The sequence below is a fragment of the Rhinatrema bivittatum genome, chromosome 7 (genome assembly GCF_901001135.1).
Source record: "Rhinatrema bivittatum chromosome 7, aRhiBiv1.1, whole genome shotgun sequence".
NCBI lineage: Eukaryota > Metazoa > Chordata > Amphibia > Gymnophiona > Rhinatrematidae > Rhinatrema > Rhinatrema bivittatum.
Window position 1 is genome coordinate 195,135,948 of NC_042621.1, and position 23,406 is coordinate 195,159,353.

Below are 23,406 nucleotides of genomic sequence, written 5' to 3' on the forward strand. Positions count from 1 at the left end.
AAATTTTGTTCCATTTAGTACAATTTTGAAATAGGAGAAGATGATCTATTACATACACAATTTAATATGGGTTTTGACCAATGCTAAGCCATTAAAGGTGAATTTTAAAAGCCCAATATGTGTATCATTTATGAATATGCTGGGCCGGTGCGTGCCAAGCAGGTTTTAATAGCTGCCCAGATACGCGCTTATCTCCTGCTGCATGCACACACATTTTTTTGACAAAAAGTGACAGGGCATGGGTTTGGTCTGGGTGGGGCATGGGCATTCAGGGATTTCACCCTGAAATTAGCTCATAAATACTTATGTGCACAAATGCATGCCAGGGTCCCCCTGCCATATAACTTTACTTCTGCTATGAATGGCGTATAAGTCATAAACAAAAAAAACTACACAGATCAGCGGGATTTTCAGGATCGGTGATAATGGGGAGAAGGAGGGCTATTAAAGTAGGGGGGTTGGAAGTGCTATTCTTTAACTGGGAGAGCTGGTAAGGAAGTGGGAAAATGGGCAATGATGTCAGCTCGCATGACTATTAAAATCCCACCACCTATGCCTTAGAAGCGGCATTTGAGTGCACAGCAGCATGCCCACTTAAAATCGAACACACATGTGCAAAAGGCCATCCTATTTTATAACACGCATGCGTATAAGCACGTATGTTATAAAATGGCCGCATCCCTAGACACGGGCTGATGAATGTGCGCACATGTGTTCCTGCATACCTGTTTAAATTTATCATCTTAAAGGTGAATTTTAAAAGCCCAGCACACGTCAAAACAGGGAGATACGCACGTAAGTTGGGCCGGTGCTTGCCGAACAGATTTTAAAAGGCAACCACGTATGCACATATCTCCCGCTGTGCGCACAACTTTTTTTTTTCTAAAATGGGGGCAGGGCTTGGTCTGGGCAGAGCATGGGCATTCCTGGATTTCTCAATGTAATCAGTGTGTGTAAATACTTAGGCGCACAAGCACACGCCAGTGTCCCCTGCCATGTAACTTTACTTCTGCTATGGATGGCATGGAAACCATAAAAAAATATAGGCCTGTCAGCAGTGTTTTAAGGGTTGGGGTTAACAAGAGAAAAGGGAGGCTATTCAACTAGGGGGGCTTCGGTGGGGTTAACAAGAGAAAAGGGAGGCTATTCAACTAGGGGGGCTTCAGAAGTCCTGTCCCTTGCCTGGGCGAACGTGGAACGAACTGGTGAAACCGGCAGTGGCGTGCATGCGCGCCCCTTTTAAAATCCCCCCTCCCCAACTTACGGCGTAGAAACGGGATTTGCACGCACATATGCATGTCCACTTAAAACATGTGTGCATATGTTATAAAATAGCCATGTCCATGGGTGTGAGCTGACATCTGACAAACACTTGCACATGTGCACTCATGAGCCTGTTTAAAAGTTGCCGTCTTAATGATTAGCATGATTATTTGCTTGAATGCAAATGTGAGTTAGCGCACACATTAAGGATATTTCTGGTTAGTGAACTGACCCCGGACAGTGCTGGATCCATTCAGCTTTCGAGGAGGTTATTTTCCGTTTCCACGGATTTATTCAAATGAGTTGTATTTGATGCAATCTACTCTCAAAGACAGTCATGCTGTGTGCCCAGCTTTGTTGATGTGACTTTAATGAACCAAACACCATAATGGCAATAGAAAAATAAGATTGTTTTAATGTACTTTCTATTTGCATTTTATGGATTCCTTTCTCCATCTTTCATCTTATAGACAAGGAATTAGAAGTTAAGGAAAATAAATATATTTTGTATTCTGTATATTATGCACAAATCCATATGAGATTCAGTTCACTGTAAACCAGATTCAGATAAATATTTTACATGAGTAGATCTTTACAATGACTGATTAAATTTCAAATAGTTTTTTGCTGTCAGAAGACTTTGTTATGACCGCCGGCTGCGGCAGCCCACAACCGGGGTCAGTCACTCACCGTAGCAGTAGGGCCAACCGCAGACGCTGAGACCGCCTCCGCGGCAGTACTGCTGCCTCCCAACATGGCCACGGTGTTCCTCTGCGCGGCTAAGCCCCGCCCCCTGAAGCTTCCTAGGGCCGCGCAGGCAGCAAGAACCTAGATTTAAAGGAACTCCTACAGGAAGTTAGGGGGGTTCCTTCCTGCAGGCTCCATCTTCTGGGAACTATTTAAGGCAAGGTCTGAGCCTTCAGACCTTGCCTTGGCTTCGTGGCTCTGGTGGTTGTTCCTGCTCGTGGTTCCTGATTTGTTCCTCCATGTGTGATTCCTGGATTGGCTGCCGTTCCTGCTTGGCTCTCGACCCATGGACTGGTTACAGAATATTCTGGCTCCTGATCCCTGGACTGGCTGTGGTACTTTTGGGCTCCTGATCCCTGGACTGGCTGTGGTACTTTCTGGCTCTTGATCCCTGGACAGGCTGTGAAGGATTCCAGCTCCTGTTCCCTGGACTGGCTTGGGTATCTCCTGTTCTCACGACCTGCTGGAGGCGCCAGCTTCTGCTTTCACGACCCACTGGAGGTGTCCGCCCTTATTCTCACGACCTGCTGGAGGCGCCAGCTTCTGCTTTCACGACCCACTGGAGGTGCCAGCTCTTGTTCTCACGACCTGCTGGAGGCGCCAGCTATCTGGATTATACGACCTGCAGGAGGCGCCTGCATCCAGATCTTCATCGTTCACCTTCAGCGATCCTCGTGGTTGGCCTCGCCTTCCGACGATAGGACTTACGTTCATCGCCGGGCCAAGGGTCCACCTTCCAAGTCAGAACAGACTTATCCAAATCCTAAATATAGGCAGGCAGTATGAAGGCTAACGTTTTCCTCAGAATTGCTCATTTTATACTATGAAGCCAAGTCAATTTTTAATATAGCTGTGATACCACACCATTTAACTTATACTTGAACAGTTCATTCTAGCAATCTGAGCATTTTAATTTAGTTTGCATTTGTTAAATGCTTTTGCAATTTTATAAAAGTCGAGGATCTTTTATATTAATTGTATTTGTATTTCAATTTAAAAAAATGCAAGATATATTCTTGCAAAAACTATAGCAAAGATAATAAGAAAAAAGAAATATAAAACCAATATAAGAATTTATCTACACACAGGGGTCATTTGCTATTTTGTATTAGAGATGTACCACATGGTAAATTCCTCAACACAGCAGTAATGTGCAAAATTTTAAATATTAGACATTATTTTCCTCTGCTAATGTAAGAAGAGAATGACCTACGTTGCATTTTTAAATGTGCTTCATTATGTTTAAAATGTATTTGCTGTTGGATTTCTTTGCTATGATGTGTGCTCTAATATATGTAGGCAATCTAGTCATCAGTCTTAAGTTCATGAAAGGGAAACATTTGAAAACAGACTTTATACTCCAATGAGAATCTAATAAATATGAATACTCACAACAGGCACAAGCTATGTTATACTCTTCACATGGTTTTTAAAGTTCCCAAACAGCTTAGAACAGAATGTCAATGTGAGACTAATGGAATATATACAGTATTATGTTAGCAATTATCAAGCAAATTTTATTATGAATTCTCATTCAATGACTGGAATAATTTCTATGTATTACAATATTTAGATGTGCTGTTCATCAATGAAACTTGGACATTTTATCATAGAAACATAGAAACTAAAAAACATGACAGCAGAAAACGACCACCCGCACCAACTGCTCAGCTCTATAATCCCTACCACTCTTTCCTTTCTTGCATTCAGATCCTGTCCTTTGTCTCTAACATCTCCACTAGGAGGATATTCAAAGCCTCTACTACTCTTTCTGTAAAGAAATATTTCCTTCAATTACTTTTGACCCTTTCACCCTCATTTCATGACCCCCTCATTCCAGAGCCTACATTCCATTGAAAGAGGTCTGCCTCCTATGCATTAATACCTTGGAGGTATTTAAATAACTCTATCATATCCATTCTCTTCTATCATGCCTTTTTCCTAAGGTATACATATTTAGATCTTTAAGTTTATCCCCATATGCTTTACAATGAAGACCATTGACTATTTTAGTAGCCACTCTCTGGACTGATTCTAGCCAGTCTATGTCCTTTTGAAGGTGCAGTCTCCAAAACAGAACACAATATTCCAAATGAGGTCTCACCAGGCCAGGGGCATAACGTCCATAGTGCACAGTAGTGGATAGGAACCACCAACTTTAGAAAGCGGTGTACCCTACACCACCAAATTTGAATGCTGTTACATCTCCCCATCCATGCCTCCTGGTTTCCTCTGGCCTCCCCCCAAATCCCATTCTTCTTTTGCTCCATCTGGCACCTGTATGTCATTGCACTTCAGCTCAAATACGGACACCTCCTCTCTCCTTCAGTGAAAAATCCTCTGTTTGAGGTCCTGTATCTACAGAGGCCCATGTCATTCCAACATCTGCTGTTAGAACTAGGTAGCCCTGTGAATTTCTAAAAGCAGACTTTTGAACCATGTGGAGCTCTGTAGATTCAGAGGCCCACACTTCAAACAGGGAATGTTTTATTGTGGGGCAGCAGGAAGGAGGCAGCACTTGTGTTTAAACTACAGCTTTACTGGCTTAGAAGTGCTGGTTGGGGGCAGAGGGAGTGAAAGGACAGTGCAGGGAAAGAATGAGACTGAGAGGAAAGAGATGGTTCTGTGAAGGGGCTGTTAAATGGTGGAAATGGGGATGGAGAGGTTGTGAAAAAGGAGTAATAGGGAGCCGGTACAGGAGTAAGAGCCAGAAGAATGAGCTGAAAGCCAGGGAAGGAATGAGTGACAGGGCAGGATCAGGGGCTGGTGAGGGGGAGAGAGCACAGGAAGGTAGATGAGTACAGAAGGTGATAGAAATGGGAGACTAGGGAATGATTTAAATACAAAGGGGAATAGGATGCGGGGAAAGGCGTGAGAGACAGGGGAATGGGAGGGCTAGAGAGGGGTGGGGAAGGCGATGGAAAACTGGTAGATGAAATTTGAAAAGAGGACTGGAGAGTTAAAGATAGAAGAAGAGGGATACAATTTAATTATGAATGGATAGAAAGACAAAGGAAAAAGAAATGGAGAAAAAGATGAAAATGAAGGATCAATATCTGATCAATTGGTTGGGGGCCCCATAAGACTAGAGAGGGACACAAGGGAAGTACACAAATGCATTGGCTCCAGGCATTGTAGACCCTCGCTTCACCACTAGCCAAATTCCCCTGCAGGTTACACAGTGGAAGAGTTTCTCACAGGTCAAAATTGCTCCCAAAGAAAATCCACTCACAATTGAAAATAAGGAAAAATTCCAGCAGAATGCAATCAATAAGAAAATGTGTTTCCTATTGTTTTCTCTGCTACATAAACTGTGAAATGTAGTTGATGAAAATGACAAATGACAAAATTGGGAAATGACCTGACATAGCGATAGGAAACATAACATTTTTGCATTTACAACTATAGTGTTGTTTTGTAAAGTAGAAGTCATGTTTTTAGCTGGTTTTTGTATAAGATGGACTGTTTATGCATGTTGATGTTGAAGAAGAAGCACTATGGGCCGACCTAAAAAAAGATGATGGGGCTTCCATTTTTATTGGCGTGGTTTACAGGCCTCCAAATCAAATGGAAGAGCTTGACAAAGATCTGGTGGAAGACATCCAAAAGATGGTTAATACGGGAGAAGTGGTGATTGTTGGAGATTTTAATCTGCCGGATGTAGACTGGAGAATCCCTTCTACAGAATCTAACAGTAGTAGAGAGATAGTGGATTCCCTGCAAGGGGCTCTGTTCAAACAAATGGTAATGGAACCCACGAGGGAGGGAGCTATACTCAATTTAGTTCTCACTAATGGAGATAATGTCTCTAATGTCCAGGTAGGTGCCCACCTCAGCCAAGGGATCATCATACAGTATGGTTTCATATCACAAATAGGATACAGAGAAGTAGCATGAAGACCCGAGTTTTGCAGTTCAAAAACATGGACTTTGATGAAATGGGGAAGTACCTGGAGGAAGAACTAGAAGGCTGGGAGAATGAGAGAGATGTGGAACAACAGTGGACCAAACTAAAAGAAGCAATTACCAAGGCAACTAATCTATATGTTAGAAAAGTAAAGAAAAGCAAGAGAAAAATGAAACCTATCTGGTTCTCAAAGGAGGTGGCAGACAAAATAAAAGCTAAAAGAACAGCGTTCAAGAAATATAAAGAATCTCAAAGAGAGGAGCACAAGGAAGAATATCTGGTGGAATTGAGGGAGACAAAGAAAGCAATCAAGAAAGCAAAAATTCAAGCGGAAGAAAGGATTGCCAAAGAGGTAAAGCAAGGTGACAAAACATTTTTCAGATACATCAGTGAAAGGAGAAAAGTCCAAAGTGGTATACTGAAAGTGAAAGGTGAAAAGGATCAATGGGTGGAAACAGATGAAGAAATGGCAGAAATATTAAATGAATACTTCATTTCGGTATTCACTAAAGAAGACCAAGGAGAAGGACCGATGCTAGTTAACAAGAAACTAGAGGGAAGCGGAATGGATGAAACTCTGTTTACGGAAGAGAATGTATGGGAAGAGCTAGGAAAACTGAAGGTAGACAAAGCCATGGGGCCTGATGAGATTCATCCCAGGATACTGAGGGAGCTCAGAGATGTGCTGGTGGCTCCGCTGTGTGACCTGTTCAATAGCCCCGGGAAACAGGATTGGTGCCGAGTGATTGGAGAAGAGTGACGGTGGTTCTGCTTCACAAGAGCAGGAGCAGAGAGGAGGCTGGAAACTATAGGCCGGTTAGCCTCACCTCGGTGGTGGGAAAAGTATTGAGTCGCTGCTGAAGGAAAGAATTGTGAACTATCTACAAGCAGCAGAATTGATGGACCAGAGGCAGCATGGTTTCACCAAGGGAAGGTCCTGTCAGACAAATTTGATCGACTTTTTTGATTGGGTGACTAAGGAATTGGATCGAGGAAGAGCACTTGATGTCATCTATTTGGATTTTAGCAAAGCTTTTGATACGGTCCCGCACAGGAGGATTGTGAATAAAACAAGAAGCTTGGCTGTGAGTGCCAAGGTGGTGGTCTGGATAGCAAACTGGTTGAAGGACAGAAGACAATGTATTATGGTAAATGGAACTTATTCTAAAGAGAGAGTGGTGATGAGTGAAGTGCCGCAAGGTTTTGTGTTGGGACCGGTCCTGTTCAATATCTTTGTGAGCGACATCACGGACGGGATATAAGGTAAGGTTTGTCTTTTTGTGGATGATTCTAGGATCTGCAACAGAGTGGACACGCCGGAAGGAGAGGAGACAGGATTTAAGGAAGCTCGAAGACTGGTCGAAGTTATGGCAGCTGAGATTCAATGCCAAGTAGTGCAGAGTCATGCATATGGGCTGTGGAAATCCAAAAGAATTGTATTCGATGGGGGGAGAAGGGCTGATGTGCACAGAGCAGGAGACAGACCTGGGGGTGACAGTGTCTAATGATCTGAAGTCGGTGAAACAGTGTGACAAGGCAATAGCTAAAGCCAGAAGAATACTGGGCTACACAGAGAGAGGAATTCCGAGTAAGAAAAGGGAAGTAATTATCCCCTTGTACAGGTCCTTGGTGAGGCCTCACCTGGAGTACTGTGCTCAGTTCTGGAGACTGTATCTCTGAAGGGACAGAGACAGGATGGATGCGGTCTAGAGAAGGGCGACCAAAAAGGTGGAGGGTCTTCATCGAATGACTTATGAGGAGAGACTGAAGAATCTAAATATGTATACTCTTGAAGAAAGGAGGAGCAGGAGTGATATGATACAGATGTTCAGATACTTGAAAGGTTTTAATGATCCAAAGTCAACAACAAACCTTTTCCATTGGAAAAAAATCAGCAGAACCAGGGGTCACGATTTAAAACTCCAGGGAGGAAAAATCAGAACCAATGTCAGGAAGATTTCTTCATGGAGAGGGTGGTGGATGCCTGGAATGCCCTTCCGGAGGAAGTGATGAAGACCAAAACTGTGAAGGATTTCAAAGGGGCATGCGATAAACACTGTGGATCCATAATGTTATGAATCAGAAAGTGGACCCCTGTTCCGAGGCAGAGTCAGCGCTACCAAAAAAGGAAGTCAACCCTTTTCGGTCTCTACCGTTGGATGGCAAGGCCTGTTGAAGATGTTTAGATGAAGGCTTCACCCTGGAAGCTCGTGATCCCCCCAAGAGGAGCCCGTAGGGATACGGCCGCTGGGACTTAGGAGACTCCCTGAAGAGTGAAGATGGTCTGGATGCAGGCACCTCCTGCAGGTCATGGGTTCCAGATGGCTGGCGCCTCTAGCAGGTCGTAGTCAGTCCGGGAGTATACATCGAAGGATAGTCCCAATCCGGTCCAAGGGTTGAAGTTCAGAGAGAGCTCGAGAGCCGGTCCAGGAGTAGATGGGAGAATGGTCCGAAGCCAATCTAGGAGCAAAGAAGGAGAAGGGTCCAGAGCCAGTCCAAGTCAATAAAAGAAGATCCCCACCACCGGTCTGAGGGAAAGGAGCCAAAGAGTCAGTCCAACGAAGAAAAGAGCAGAAGTGGGACGGAGAGCGGATCTGGAACACAGACACAGGAACCAAGCACAAAGCCTCAATACCAAGGCAAGGTCTGAGTATCAGACCTTGCCTTACATACAGGAACTGGAGGGAGGAGTCCCAGGGGGAACCATGACAATTTCCTGTCATGGCTCCTTTAATTCTCTCTTCAGTCACACTCGCGGCTCCTAGGAGGCTGAGGGGGAGGAGCCGGACTGGCCGGGAACCATGCGCCTGGGCTAGGCAGAGGCAGCAGCCACGAAGATTTGAAAAAGGCAGGAGACGCCGATGCTTCAGGGTGAGTTACAGACGCCGTGGCCGGTGCCCCTACCCTGGTCGCGGCCCGCCGCAGCCGGCGGCCATGACACCCGGTTGCGGGCCACCGCAGCCGGCATTTCTAACAGTACCCCCTTCTTTAGGCCTCCCCCGAGAAGGCTTGGTTTTTCCAGGGTGTTCAATGTGAAAGTTCGAGAGAAGAGACTTATCCAGTATTTTCTTAGCAGGCTCCCAAGAATTCTCCTCAGGTCCGAATCCTTCCCACGATAGAAGATATTCTCATGTTTTGCCTCTTTTCCGAACGTCCAGAACCTCTTGTACCTGGTATACGGTCTCATCCTCAGCCCTATGCTGTGGTACTTCGGGAGCTTTCCGGGATGGCCAAGTGAGGATCAACGGTTTTAGAAGGGACACATGGAAGGAGTTATGAATCTTCAAGGTGGTCGGCAAACGGAGTTGGTAAGTTACAGAACCAATCTGTCACAGTACAGGAAAAGGTCCAATATAACGTGGGGCCAACCGCATGGAAGGAACTCACAACTGGATATGCCGGGTGCTAAGCCATACTTTCTCTCCTGGACGTAACCGTGCAGCTGCTCACAGATGCTTGTCAGTGAATGTCTTGGCAGTATGGGCAGCTTTCCGGAGCATGTGCTGGGTGTGAATCCAGAGCTGCCGCAGCTATACTGTGGTAAGCTGAACTGCCGGTAATGGTACCGGTAAGGGCAAAGGTAGACGCGGCCTGGGGTGTCGTCCAAATATAATCTGGAAAGGAGACGTCCCTGTTGAGGAGCAGACATGCGAGTTATGAGAGAACTCAGCCCATGAGAGAAGCGATGCCCAATCTTCCTGGCGGGAGTTGACTTACATCTGAAGAAATTGCTTTAACGTACGATTTGCAAGTTCCGCCTGTCCATTTGCCTGTGGATGAAACGCAGTGGTGTAGTCCAGGGAAATGTTAAATTTCTTGCAAAGATTGAGCCAGTAACGGGCTGTGAACTGAGGGCCTTGATCAAATACGATATGCTGTGGGATGCCGTGGAGGCGGAAAATATGGAGCATAAACAGTTGGGCCAGATGAGGAGCAGATGGGAGGGAAGGAAGCAGGATAAAGTGGGCCATTTTGGAGAATCGATCCACACCCACCCATATTACCGTATTGCCCTCAGATGGCGGAAGATCCACAATAAAATCCGTGGAAATATGCGTCCAGAGTTTCTGGGGAATAGGTAGCGGCTGTAAAAGTCCCCACATCTTCCCAGTAGGAATCTTGTGTTGTGCACAAGTTGGGCAAGAATTCACATATGCACGAATATCTTTATGCATGTCGGGCCACCAATAATATTGTTGCAAGAGCGTTTGAGTCCGAACTCTGCCCAGATGTACGGCCAACTGAGAATTGTGTCCCCGTTTTAATACTTTAGTACGAAGCCTCTTAGGTACCACAGTCTTGCCCGGTGGGACTGTGAACGTTGCAGAGAGGATAATGCGAGCTGGGTCAATAATATTTTGAATTGACTCCTCAATGTCAACATTGGAGAAAGATCGAGACAGTGCATCAGCCTTGACGTTCTTATTAGCGGGTCGATATCATAGCTCAAAATCAAAACAGCTCCTACTCCTTCAGCGGAGTCATCAACCTCCACTGTAAACGGGCATCTGGGATCATGATGTCGGAGGCAAGGTTATTTTAGAAAGGATTCTTTGAGAGCCTGAAAGGCTTCTACTGCCTCTAAGGGCCAGGTCTTGATGTTTGCCCCCTTACGAGTGAGTGCAGTAAGGGGCGCAGCCAGCTTGGAAACGTTCTGTATAAAACTACGATAGTAGTTTGCGAATCCAAGGAATCGCTGAAGTGCACATAGACCACTAGGCTGAGGCCATTCTTGGATGCATTTTAATTTAGTGGGGTCCATTTGAAAACCTTTCTTAGAAATGATATACCCCAAAAAAGGTAAAGCTTCTCTTTCAAAAATACATTTTTCTAGTTTTGCATAGAGTCGATGTTCTCTCAGATGTTGTAGTACTTGAATAAGATATTGACGATGCATCTGTAAATCTCAGGAAAAAACTAAAATGTCATCTACGTAGACTACTACATAGACATAGAGCAGGTCTCTAAATATTTTGTTAATAAAGTACTGAAAGACGACAGGAGCATTGGTCAAGCCGAATGGCATAACAAGATATTCATAGTGTCCATCTCTGGTGTTAAAAGCCGTCTTCCACTCATCTCCCTCTCGAATCCTGACTAAATTATATGCTCCTCAGAGATACAACTTCAAAAACACCTTGGCCCCCTGTAGGCGGTCGAAGAGTTCAGCTATAAGTGGTAATGGGTACCGGTCCTTGATGTTAATGGCATTTAGCCCACGGTAGTCTATACATGGTCGCAAGGTCATGAATAGGGATACGGCCACTAGGACTTAGGAGACTCCCTGAAGAGTGAAGATGGTCTGGATGCAGGCGCCTCCTGCAGGTCATGGGTTCCAGATGGCTGGCGCCTCCAGCAGATCGTAGTCAGTCCGGGAGTATACGTTGAAGGATAGTCCCAATCCGGTCCAAGGGTCAAAGTTCAGAGAAAGGTCGCGAGCCGGTCCAGGAGCAGACGGGAAAATGGTCCGAAGCCAATCCAGGAGCAAAGAAGGAGAAGGGTCCAGAGCCAGTCTAAGTCAATAAAAGAAGATTACCACCACCGGTCCTAGGGTCTGGAGCCAAAGAGTCAGTCCGAGGAGAAGAGCAGAAGCAGGACGGAGAGCGTATCTGGAACACAGACACAGGAACCAAGCACAGAGCCTCAATACAGGAACTGGAGGGAGGAGTCCCAGGGGGAGCCATGACAATTTCCTGTCATGGCTCCTTTAAATTTTCTCTTCAGCCACGCGCGTGGCTCCTAGGAGGCTGAGGGGGAGGAACCTGGCCGGCCGGGAACCATGTGGCTGGGCTAGGCAGCAGCAGCGGCCGTGAAAAGTTGAAAAAGAAGGCTGCCTGCTCCCACAGGAGCCTCCGATGCTTCGGGGTGAGTTAGAGATGCCATGGCCGCCATCCTGATCCTGGTCGCGGCCCGCCACAGCCGGCGGCCATGACACCCGGCTGCGGGCTATCGCGGCCAGCGTTTCTAACACATAAAGCCTGGAGGATGGGAATGAATAGAAGAGGTATGGGGTGGCTTGTGGGAATGACTGCTACTATCTGGTGATTAATACCCTTATTCAAACATTCCCACGGTTAATGAGACTCCAACATTGCTCTATGCTTCAACAGCAAGTGGAAATGTGGAAAAGAGGCTTTGCATTCAGGCAACAACCAACATTGCTCTATGCTTCAACAACCAACATTGCTCTACACTTCAATGGCAAGAGGAAATGTGGAAAAGAGGATTTCATTCAGGCAACAACCAACAAGGTAGCACAGTCTGGGTAAACAAATAAGCTGGGAGTAGCTTGCTTATTGCTGCAGTTACTACCCCAAACCAATTAAGCCTGATACTTCACTTTGAATGCATATCCAGCACAGCTCGCTGCTTCAACGGCAGGGGAGAATGAAGAAAAGAGGATTTACATTCAGACAACAACCAACAAGGACTGAATTGCACAGTCTGGGTAAACAAATAAGAGTGGGAGTAGCTTGCTTATTGCGGCGGTTACTACCCCTAACAAATTAAGCCTGATACTTCACTTTGAATGCATATCCAGCGCAGCTCGCTGCTTCAACGGCAGGGGGAATGAAGAAATAGGATTTACATCCAGCCAACATCTAACAAAGCATTGATCTGAGCAGTATGAGTATACAAACATCTGGGTAACTTGCTCCATACAATGGTTATTACCCTCAAACATTAAGCCTTATACTTTACTTTGATACAGCTCCAACACTGCTCTCTGCATCAATGGCGGGGGTGGAAGGAAATTAGAATCAAAAAGCTACCAATAAGGACCCTGAACTCAGCGGTCAGAGTAACAGATAAGTATGAGAAAATAAGTGTGAAAGCTTGCTGGTCAGACTGGATGGGCCTATTGGTCTTCTTCTGCCATCATTTCTATGGTTTCTAATATACTTTATTTTGTTGTGTGTTACAGGTTTGGGCTAGAGATGTGCATTCGTTTCAAACAGGGGATACGGCCTATGCCCGAGTGTGAAGCTGGCACATTGGCTTAGGCCTAGGCCCAAAGCTGGGGCCTTGCTTATGGCATAAGCTGAGGCCAAAAGCAGGGGCCATGGCCAAGGCTTGAACACAATGCCAGAGTCTGGCTGAGGCCTGGGCCAAAGCCAGGGCCTCAGCTGAGACCTGAGACCCCCATCAGTAACAATCATTTATCTGGTCTGTTGGGTATCCAATGACCAGGCCAGGTCTCGATGCCCAGGCTTCGGCCCAAGCTTGGCCCAAAAGCTGGGTCCTGTCTCCTGGGCCTCAGCCCGAATTCAGGCCCAGTGCCAGGACCCAATGCCAGGTCCTGATGCCTGGACCGAGCCTAGGCCAGACCCTGGATCCAGGTCAGATGCCGTGACCCAGTCTGGAGACCAGCTCCTGACACTTGGGCATCAGCCTAGGCTGGAGACCGGACCCCGGCTCAATGCCGCAGCCAGGTCCTGAGGCTGAGTTCCTATATTGGGCCCTCAGCTCGGACCCAGGCCCAATGCATGACCCAGCCCAGAGGCTTGGTTCTGATACTGAGGCCTGGCCTGGAGACTGGGTCCTGGGTCCTAATGAATAGACCTTGGCTTTGGGATAGGTCCATGCCCAGAACCCAGGCCTTGCAACTCCTCAGGCAACATTCTCTTCCTCTTCTTTCTTCTACCCCGTCCACTAGAGGTGAATGTGTCAGCTTCAGGCCTAGGACAAGGCCAAGGCCAAGGCATTGGCCTTGACTAGGCAGGGGCTGAGGTTGCGACAACCTACCATGGCCTCGGCCTATGCAAGGCCAAAGCTTTGGCCTGAGTCTAGGCCTTGCCAGTGGATCTACATGAACCAGGTAAATGGGGGCCAGGGGGAACCTGGCTCCAGTATTTTCCAGATGATGGGAGGTCCCCCAGCGACCCTGTCTTTTGTTTTATTTTGGGAAGGTTAATATTTGATTTGTTGTTTTCTCACAAATGATTCATGGGGAAAAATCCTCCCGAAAATGAAACGAAAAACAAAAACAATTTTTTTTCCCCTGCACATACCTAGTTTCGCTCTATTGTATGAGGGAGATTAGCATCCTTTTTGCAGTCTTCCTACTCTTTTTATACTAGGCTGCTCTCTACAATGTTCTGGCCTATCAGAGCTTCTTATATTAAGAGAGATATACTAGAAAAAATAAAGATGTTATTTGCTATAATATAGTTCTATCTTGATGATGCAAAGTATGGAAATAGAATGAGACAGTTTGTTGACTTAAGCTTCTAATTATGGCAGTGTTTGTATTTATCAAGAATGATAGATTACCTTTTTGGTATATGTTTGCTTTTTTCCCATTAAATCTATGGTATTGGGTCATGTAAATGCTTTTGAGCATATTTTAATTCAGTTTGTCTAGCAACTGAATTATGGGCAAGTGTTTTAACTACTCAGCCACACTTCACAGAAACTCTAAATATGATGCCAGATACTGTTTCATCTGGTTTATTTATTTATTTATTTATGTTATGCTCGCCACCTGCTGCAGCCCCACAGTGTAGCCCTCTCACCTCTCTACACAAGCTTCAGGCTTCAGCTCCTCGTCGCTGGCAGCAGTGGGATGCTGGTCTCGACCTCGGACTCTCGCCAGCACCTCCGGCCCTGCTCCGCTTCCTCAGGACTTCCAGCCAGGATGCCTCCAATCCTCGGGACTCTCCGCGGGCCTCAATGAGAAATGCAACCGGCAGCAGCGCCGCGCCCCTTCCTAGGCACACGTGTGCACATCAGTGATTGATTTAAAGGGCCCGTGGCGGGAACCTGTCCGCGGACCCGGTTGCTGACGTCAGATCCTTCCACACATAAACACTCAGGCTGCGCTCCTCAGCGTCGCCTTTGCAACAGGTCTCCTTGATCTCCTGTTCCTGGTTTCCAAGTGCTCATTTCTATAGTACCTATTTGTTCGTGCTCCTGATTCTTCAAGTTCCCAGTTCCTGTTCCATTGTTTGTCTCGTCTTGTGTTTGATTGACTTCCTGGAATCAACCACTGCTTCGCCTACTTTGCCTACCTGCCTTCTCCAAGCCTGATCACTGCTTCGCCTGACTTCACCTACTTGCCTTCTCCAAGCCTGACCATTGCTTTGCCTGACTTTGCCTACTTGCCTTCTACAAGCCTGACCACTGCTTCACCTGACTTCGCCAACCTGCCTTCTCCGAGCCTGACCTCTGCTACGCCTGACCACATCTGCCTTCTCTGAGCCTGACCATTGCTATGCCTGACCACGCCTTCCTTCTCCATGCCTTGACCATTGTTACGCCTGACCACGCCTGCCTTCTCTGTACCCTGACCATTGCTACATCTGACCATGCTTGCTTTCTCTGTGCCTTGAACTTTGCTACGTTTGACTTCGCCTCAGACTCCTTTGAGTCCAGACTTCCACATTGCTTGCTACACCTTCCAAGTGCCACCCGCTTCCACTCAAGTTTGACAGAGATGCCTCTGTCCCTATCCTCTGGACATGTGCTATTAAGGTTTCGGCCTTCCTGTGCTCAAGCATCTTCAGTATCTTCCTTTTCTCTGGTGCTTGGGTTTCCGTTCCGCATCCTGCCCGGGGTAGGATCACGCCATCTGCTGGCTGCTCTCTCTGGGCTGAACCAGCTACTACTGATACCAATCTCGAGGCCCACCTAAGTCTTGCCGGCCCTGGCACCCGAAGTCTCAACTCTAGGGTAATGTGGGCTGGTATAAATGAAGCTCCAGTGGCCTCCAGCTTCAGCCCACTCCGCCTGCTGACGGTGGGGAACCATAGGCCCCGCCTACGGGTTGCGCCAACCCCACCTCAGCCCAAGGATCCATCTCCTACGCAACAATTTATTTATTTATTTTAAATACTTATATACCGCGCCCTCCAAAGTTTGAGGTGGTTTACAATGAAAACATATATAAAGTTAAAATGAAACAAATGTAATAATAGCAAAGTATAAAACAAACAGTTAAAATAGCAAAAGAAAATACATACAAATTAATCTTTAGAATGCGAGGTGAAACTGAGAAGTGGAGAATGTGGAGAGGAAGTAAGAAAGATTGAAAGAAATGTTATTCTGGGAAGGCTCATTTGAATAGGTAGGTTTTTAGTGCTTTTATCTGCTTTCCCTTTCTGTTGAAATTCTACAGACACTGCTTGATTTTCAGTTTACCTTCACTTCCCATAGCTAAGTATAGATCCCTGCTGGATCTCTACTGAAAGGGATATACATTCATAGTAGGTAGAGCTCAGGCATGTCTTTTGTTTAACAGCTCCTCATACGTGCTGCTATATTGAAAATGTCCTGTTTCTATAAAAATCAGACACCAGTTTAGGGTATGGATTTTTAACTAAGTATCAGGCTGATACAGTAAAGCGTGGCCACAGTTACCCCGTTTCTAACCCGCTGTGTACTCAAAATTTGGCCGCGTAAGTCTAACCCATGAATCACTATCTCTTTTTACCGATCCTTACCGCTTCTTTTACTCGACGCGTATCCCTTTCCGCCCACGGCATGTATATGTATGTAAACGATCTGATTAGCTATTCCCTCCCATACAGTAACGTGTGCCCCGACTATCTCCTTTGCCCCGACCATCTCCTTTTTAACCTGCTATCTTGCCACGTCTTTTACCTGCTAATTTACCACCTACCTTGACCCTGGCATTAGTGTGGTTTCACACTAACGCCAGGGTCAAGATAGGCGGTAAATTACGAAATTTCACATGAAATTTCACATGAAAATTCACAGTCCCAAGCCAAACCAACCCAATCCAAGTGTCAGGGAAGCCCCAGCAGAGAGAGACGAAATTTCACAGTCCCAGACCAAACCAACCCAATCCAAGCCCCAGCAGAGAGAGAGGAAATTTCACAGTCCCAAACCAAACCAACCCAATCCAAGCCTCAGCAGAGAGAAACGAAATTTCACAGTCCCGGGCAAACTTTCCCCCAGCCCCCGCTCACCTGCCCTGGCCGCGGCCATGCAAGCCCCCAGCAGCAGCAGTAGAAGGGCGGCGAGAGAAAGCGGCTTCAGCGGATCAGGCGCTCCCCATGCGAGGCGGCTTCCAGCAGCCCCGCCGGCGAAGAGAAATACGCACACGCCGTGACCTCCGACGTCCAGCCGGGCGCTCAGGTCACGGCGTGCGTTCATGCACCTGCTGCCTTGAGCGCTCATATTGGACGAACAGGCGTGCACATATTCACCTTTGCTGGCGGGGCTGCTGGAAGTCGCCTCGCATGGGGAGCGCCCGATCCGCCCCGGGCTGCTGAAGCCGCTCTCTCTCGACGCCCTTCTACTGCTGCTGCTGGGAGCTTGCGTGGCCGCGGCCAGGGCAGGTGAGCGGGGGCTGGGGGAAAGTTTGCCCGGGACTGTGAAATTTCGTTTCTCTCTGCTGAGGCTTGGATTGGGTTGGTTTGGTTTGGGACTGTGAAATTTCCTCTCTCTCTGCTGGGGCTTGGATTGGGTTGGTTTGGTCTGGGACTGTGAAATTTCGTCTCTCTCTGCTGGGGCTTCCCTGACGCTTGGATTGGGTTGGTTTGGCTTGGGACTGTGAATTTTCATGTGAAATTTCGTAATTTACCGCCTACCTTGACCCTGGCGTTAGTGTGTTAAATCTAAATTTAAATTCTATGACCATTTTACTTCCTATTCCCAACTGTTTAGATAGGGGTAAATGCAGCCCTGCTTACACTGCAAGGGTTGAGGTTCATTTCTTTAAACCAAGGACACTTCTGGAGATTCACACTTGGACTAATGTAGACTGAGGCTGAGGTCATGGCAACCTATTGCAGCAGAGGGCAATGCAAGACATGACTTCAGACTGGGCCTAGGCCTTGCTGGTGGATCCCTACCCACCCCCGGACCAGGTAAGTGGGCATATAGGGGATATTGGCCCCAGCATTTTTCCAGGTGGGTAGGAGGGATAGGTGATGTTTCATTTTTTTAAATGTTTGATTCATTTATTTCACACGAGGGAAATGAATCAAACATTCCACAAATTAAAATTTGTGAGAAGGAAATCTCCCGAAAATAAACCAAAAAGTAAAAACAAATTGTTTTATCCCTTCGTACTCCTACTAGCTAGCACCTAACAATCAACCCTATTAAGAAGCTATTGAATGCATCCACCACCATTTCTGTGAAGAAATATTTCATTATATCTATTCTAAATCTACCATATTTCAATTTTAACCATGATCCCTAGAACTAGAACCTTTTTTCAATGAAAAATGCATTCTAATTATTTTTTATACATATTTGATAGCTAAGAAATCAATATTCAGAAACCCAGTGAGTAGATAAGTTATCCAGGTAAAGTTGTATACATAATTTTTCTGGTTATTCTAGTGGTACATAACCAGATTAGTTTCTTGCTGAATAAACCCAAATAAAGTTACGTGCATAACTTTACCCAGATAATTTTTGGACAGCTGCTTTTCCAACCATATTTATGTGCATAACTTTAGCCAGAGAATGTTCAATATGTACACTCAATAGCTGAAGTTTTGCTCTACTCCAGAAAGCCTCCAACAAAGTCCCTTTTCACCTGCATAAATTTTGAGCACACAATGACTTGTGTGCACAAAGTTTATATGGTCATCAGGAAGAAATATTAAAACCTAGGCTTTTGTGTAGGTAACACCAAAAGTTACCTACACAAAACATTTGCATATCAACCTCTCAATATTTCTAATATACCGTCTTCTCCTCCACTCCTCCATAGGGTTGCCAACTGGCTCCAGATTTTCAGGACAGGTTAATCCAATCCTGGTTTTACTCCTCTGCACGCAGGTACTTATAGTCTTGATTTTCTTAGGGAATGCAATAGGTAATTCAGAATAAGTCCCAGCATGCAGTAGGGTAAAACTAGGACTGGATCAACATGTCCTGAAAATCTGGAGCCAGTTGGCAACCCTACTCCTCTAAGGTGTATCTATTTAGGCTGTTAGGTCTTTCTCATATGGTTATCAGTACTGACAATTTTACAAACCTTCAAAAAGTTTCCAGGTTTCTCAAATTGTTTAAAAAACCTATCTTAAAGAAGTTTGCATATCTTTACTCTGGATATTCTACTTTGTCCCACAATGCATTTTTATTTGCATACCTCCAGACTTGGAAGAATTAGATTTCCCTGTCTGAAAACTATGCTTCTCTGTCCAACTTTACGTATGCACATGATTTCTCAAGGCATATACTTTTAACCAGATTGCAAGGAGGCATTCCAAGGGGGAGCAGAAGTAGTGTTTAGATAAAAAGGAGAAAAATAATGCATGTAAATGACATTTTCAAAAGTGTGGATATTATTGTATCCTCCTCAGCCATCCACACAAAATAGCAGGTGCAAAGTACATAGGTGGTTTTTGAGCATGTATTTTTACCTACGTATTTTCTCTTAGAAAATTAGGGTGAAGTACTTAAACTATTATGTGAGCTATCTGAGAATTGCCTCCTTTGAATGTCATCATCTTTATACTGTATATATTTTGAACATGCCACTAATGAAGATTCCACAAATTCCCAAAAGACTTATTTTCATTGCATCATCTTTAAATCATTCCTGTTTGTCAGGCTACATAGTATTTTAATGGATATTGCAAGATAATCATCAAGATATTTGCCTTCTGCAATTTCTGGTGTACAGATTTAGATTTGCTTTAAATTTTGTATGGTCTCTACTTACCAATGTATCTGTGAGCATTCATTTCTGCATGTGCTGTAAGCACTTTCTTTTTTGCCTGGAGGACTGTACTGTACTTTGCTTGTGAGTGGGAAGCAATTATTGGGCAGTGTGCAGGATTGCTGTCTGATGAATGGCTGGAATGACATGTGGGAAAAATACTTTCCTAGCAGGATAGATAGATTGAGAAGTTAATTGGCTATTATGAATAATTTTGTATTTAAATAAACAATCTTTTAAAAGTCTTATAAATAAATAAACAAGGTGCAAGCAATGACAGAAAAATTGCAGCTTATATATTCCTAGTGCAATCTAAAATACACAATTAAGATAGTGGTCAACTCTTGTCTCATTGTTTTATTATAAATTATATCTAACCAAGGCAATTGGTTAAGAACTGCATGCATATAATCTGAATTTTCAAAAAGTTCTGCATGTGCATATATCTGTGCCCCATTTTATCATGGGTAAAGTTGCATGTGTATATCTAGACACATAACAATACTATTTTCAGTCACTTTGGGGTACATTTTAAAAGACAGCGCGCGCACGTACTTTTGTTCGCGCATCAGGCGCAAACAAAAGTACGCTGAATTTGATAAGATACGCATGTAGCCACGCGTATCTTATAAAATCCGGGGTCGGCACGGGCAAGGGGTGCACTTTTGTGCAACTTGCGCGCGCCGAGCCCTGCGCGCACTGCCCGTTCCCTCCGAGGCTGCTCTGAAATCGGAGAGGCCTCGGAGGGAACTTTCCTTCCACCCCCCTCCCCGCACCTTCCCCTACCTAACCCACCCCCCAGGCCCTATCTAGACCCCCCCCCCTACCTTTATCCGAAAAGTTACTAATGCCTCCGTGCAGTAGTAACTTATGCGTGCCGTCGGGGCACTCGGCCATGCCCCCGGACCGCCCACACGCCCCCGAACACGCCCCCAATCTGACACCATGCCCCCTGGCCACGCTCCCGACCGCCCCTTTTTGCAAGCCCCAGGACTTACGCGTGTCCCGGGGATTGCCCGCGCCGCCGAGCCTATGCAAAATAGGCTCGGCGCGCGCAGGGGGTGTTTAAAAGGGTTACGCGCGTGCCTTATACATGTAACCCTTTTAAAATCCAGCCCTTTATGTGTGTATCTTGTTTAAAATCAAGTTGGGGAGGAGGAGCCAAGATGGCGGCCTAACGCCAGCATTGCTCTGCTCAGCGCTTCTAGGAAATGTTGTTTCCAAAAGCTTTTACCTTCAAATGCCAGTGAAGAGAAAGGGGGAAATAAAAATCTTTCCCTTGGAGCCCCTCTCTCAATCTGGGCAGCAAACAATCTTGTAATGCCTGGCTACGGCTACACATTTGGGGCCAGGAGATCCGGCTGCTGTGGTGAGCAGATGAGAGCTCACTACAGCCTCGGAGGAGGCATCCCTGAGCCCACTTGACTTCAGACCTCCACCATCAGTGTGGGAGGGGCCACAGCAGCTTGTCAGGCAGAGTCCCGCTGGGTTTCCTTGAGCTGCTGACACCGAGGGAGCAACTGCGAAGAATGTCCCTGTGCTGGAGGATCTGGAGACCGTAATGGGAAGACCAGCCATGCCCCTGCTGGATGAAACACCTTGTGGGGTAAGCAGTGGAGCAGAAGGTGAGAGGCCGATGGTGCCTGAAGAAAAAACCTTCACATTGATCCAGAAACCATCTGTGGTTACCCTTGAATCAATATGGGACCTTGTTACAAATATGGGTAATGCTTTTTCTGAATGCTCTTCTAAGAGTACTACACTATCACAACAACTTAAGACTGTATGCAAAAATAATGTGTTACAATATCAGGATACTATGTATAGAACAAAGTGTGAAAAACTTATTTTATACTGGATAGTTGGTACTAACTACTAACCTACAAATACACCAACACACATCCGATCTACAACATTCACTGACGCTGATGATATGAAAACATCAATTTCTTGATTAAGAGTTGGTGACCAACATAATAGGTTTCATTGATATAGCTTGACGCTTTAAGACTCTGCCTTATATTTAATCATAGGTCACTACTGCTGATTATTGTGTGCAACAATATTTTTTTCAACAATTTTTTTATATGCAGCAATTAAAAAGTCCACTCATTAACTACTTAGCTTTTCTCAAAATGAACCAATCCTTCCACTGGAGCTTTTTCAGACAGTCAAATATCTCCACATTATTGCTTCCAATATGACACGGGACCGTGTTTCGGACATGCTTGTCTTTTGTCAAGGGTAATACTCTGTGTCAAAACACCATGAAAATTAAACTTTGCAATTCAAATACATTTTAAATCATTTCTATGTGCGTTCTCGAATGAACTACTCTCAAACAACGCATCCAGGGTTACTCACTTGCAATATGGCGGTATGGCGTTCTCTTCCTTTTGATCCAGGGCAATCCCCGGAACTGAGTTAAATCTCCTTGAAACTGCCACTCCCATTGTTACGTCACTCTGTACCTCCCCTTTCTGTGACGTCCTAACACAGGGAATACCACTCAATATCTGCATTCAATCCTGATGGAGCCGCTGTTTTTAAATTGAAAATCCACTGTTGCTCTTTAAAATTTAAAATTTTATTGGGATCCCCCCCACGTGGATTCTCATATATTTGCTCTAAGACCCACCATTGTAAATTATCAAATGTATGGTGGAATTCCTTTAGTAACATCGGGGCTGTAATCTTTTCTGTATTAATGCAACTGTGGAGCTCTATTAACCTTGTGCTTATCATTCGTCTTATTCTATCTATATAATACAGGTTACAGGGACACACTATGAGATATACAACCAATGATGATGACCAATCGGTATATCGATACGATGAATGTAAGCAACCTTGTGTGTCTTCCCAATCTTTTCCTGTGATCGCTTGTGCACATACAAAACAATGTTGGCATGCCCAATGATCCTGGGGACAGCTGAAGTCAACAGTTACTATTGGTCTCAAAAAAGAATGTACTAAAGCGATCCTATATTTCTCCCCTGTTATGGTAAGTGATGTTTGGGTGGATCCTTGGCAACTGTGGCAGCTGACCACGCCCATGGGGGGCAATCCTGTGAGGGACCACGGTGTCAGGCTAGACTCTGGACACACAAACACAGATTTGAATCTTTATTTAAACAGTTGTGGAAACCACCAGAGGTGGCAGTAGTGAGTAGTAGATGTTGAGCCCGGCTGGGCGAGTATCCCACAGGATGCTGGAACAGCGAATCCTCTGCTTGGCTGTGCTGTAGTGGAAAGAGACTGAGAGTTATGAGTACAAAGTGAGAAACATACAAGTAGAATAGGAGAAGCTCTGAGACAAGGAGAGCAGGCCCTCAAGGAGCGAGTAGCTGATCCCTTAGAGCAGGGAGACTCGGTGGGATTGTACTCACACAGCGATTCCACTAGATGAGAGGTCTGGCACTGGAACAGAGGGAAGGCCCTCGAGGAGCGAGTACCTGGTTCCAGGGAAGCAGTACTGTGGAATAGATGGTAGTTGTACTCACAGATGAAAACTGTTAGTGAAGTCTTTCAAGTAGAAAGGGTTGTAAATGCAGGCAGCGACTCAGGAAACATGGGCCCTCAAGGAGCAAGTACCGATTTCCTGATAGCACCTGAAAGAAGCAGAAGAGGCCCCCGAGGAGCGGGTACCCCTATTAGCAATAAGAGTTCCAGATAACGCTGCAGTGGCAGAGTAGCTTTGGTACGGAAAGCGAATCCCATCCATAGAGTTCCGAGTTGCTAACTCGATTAGCTAGCAAAAGTAGTAGGCTTAAATATCCGGGCAGCATGACGTCATCTCAGGGGGACACTCCTGAGGTTCGCACCAACGAGGAAATAAAGATGA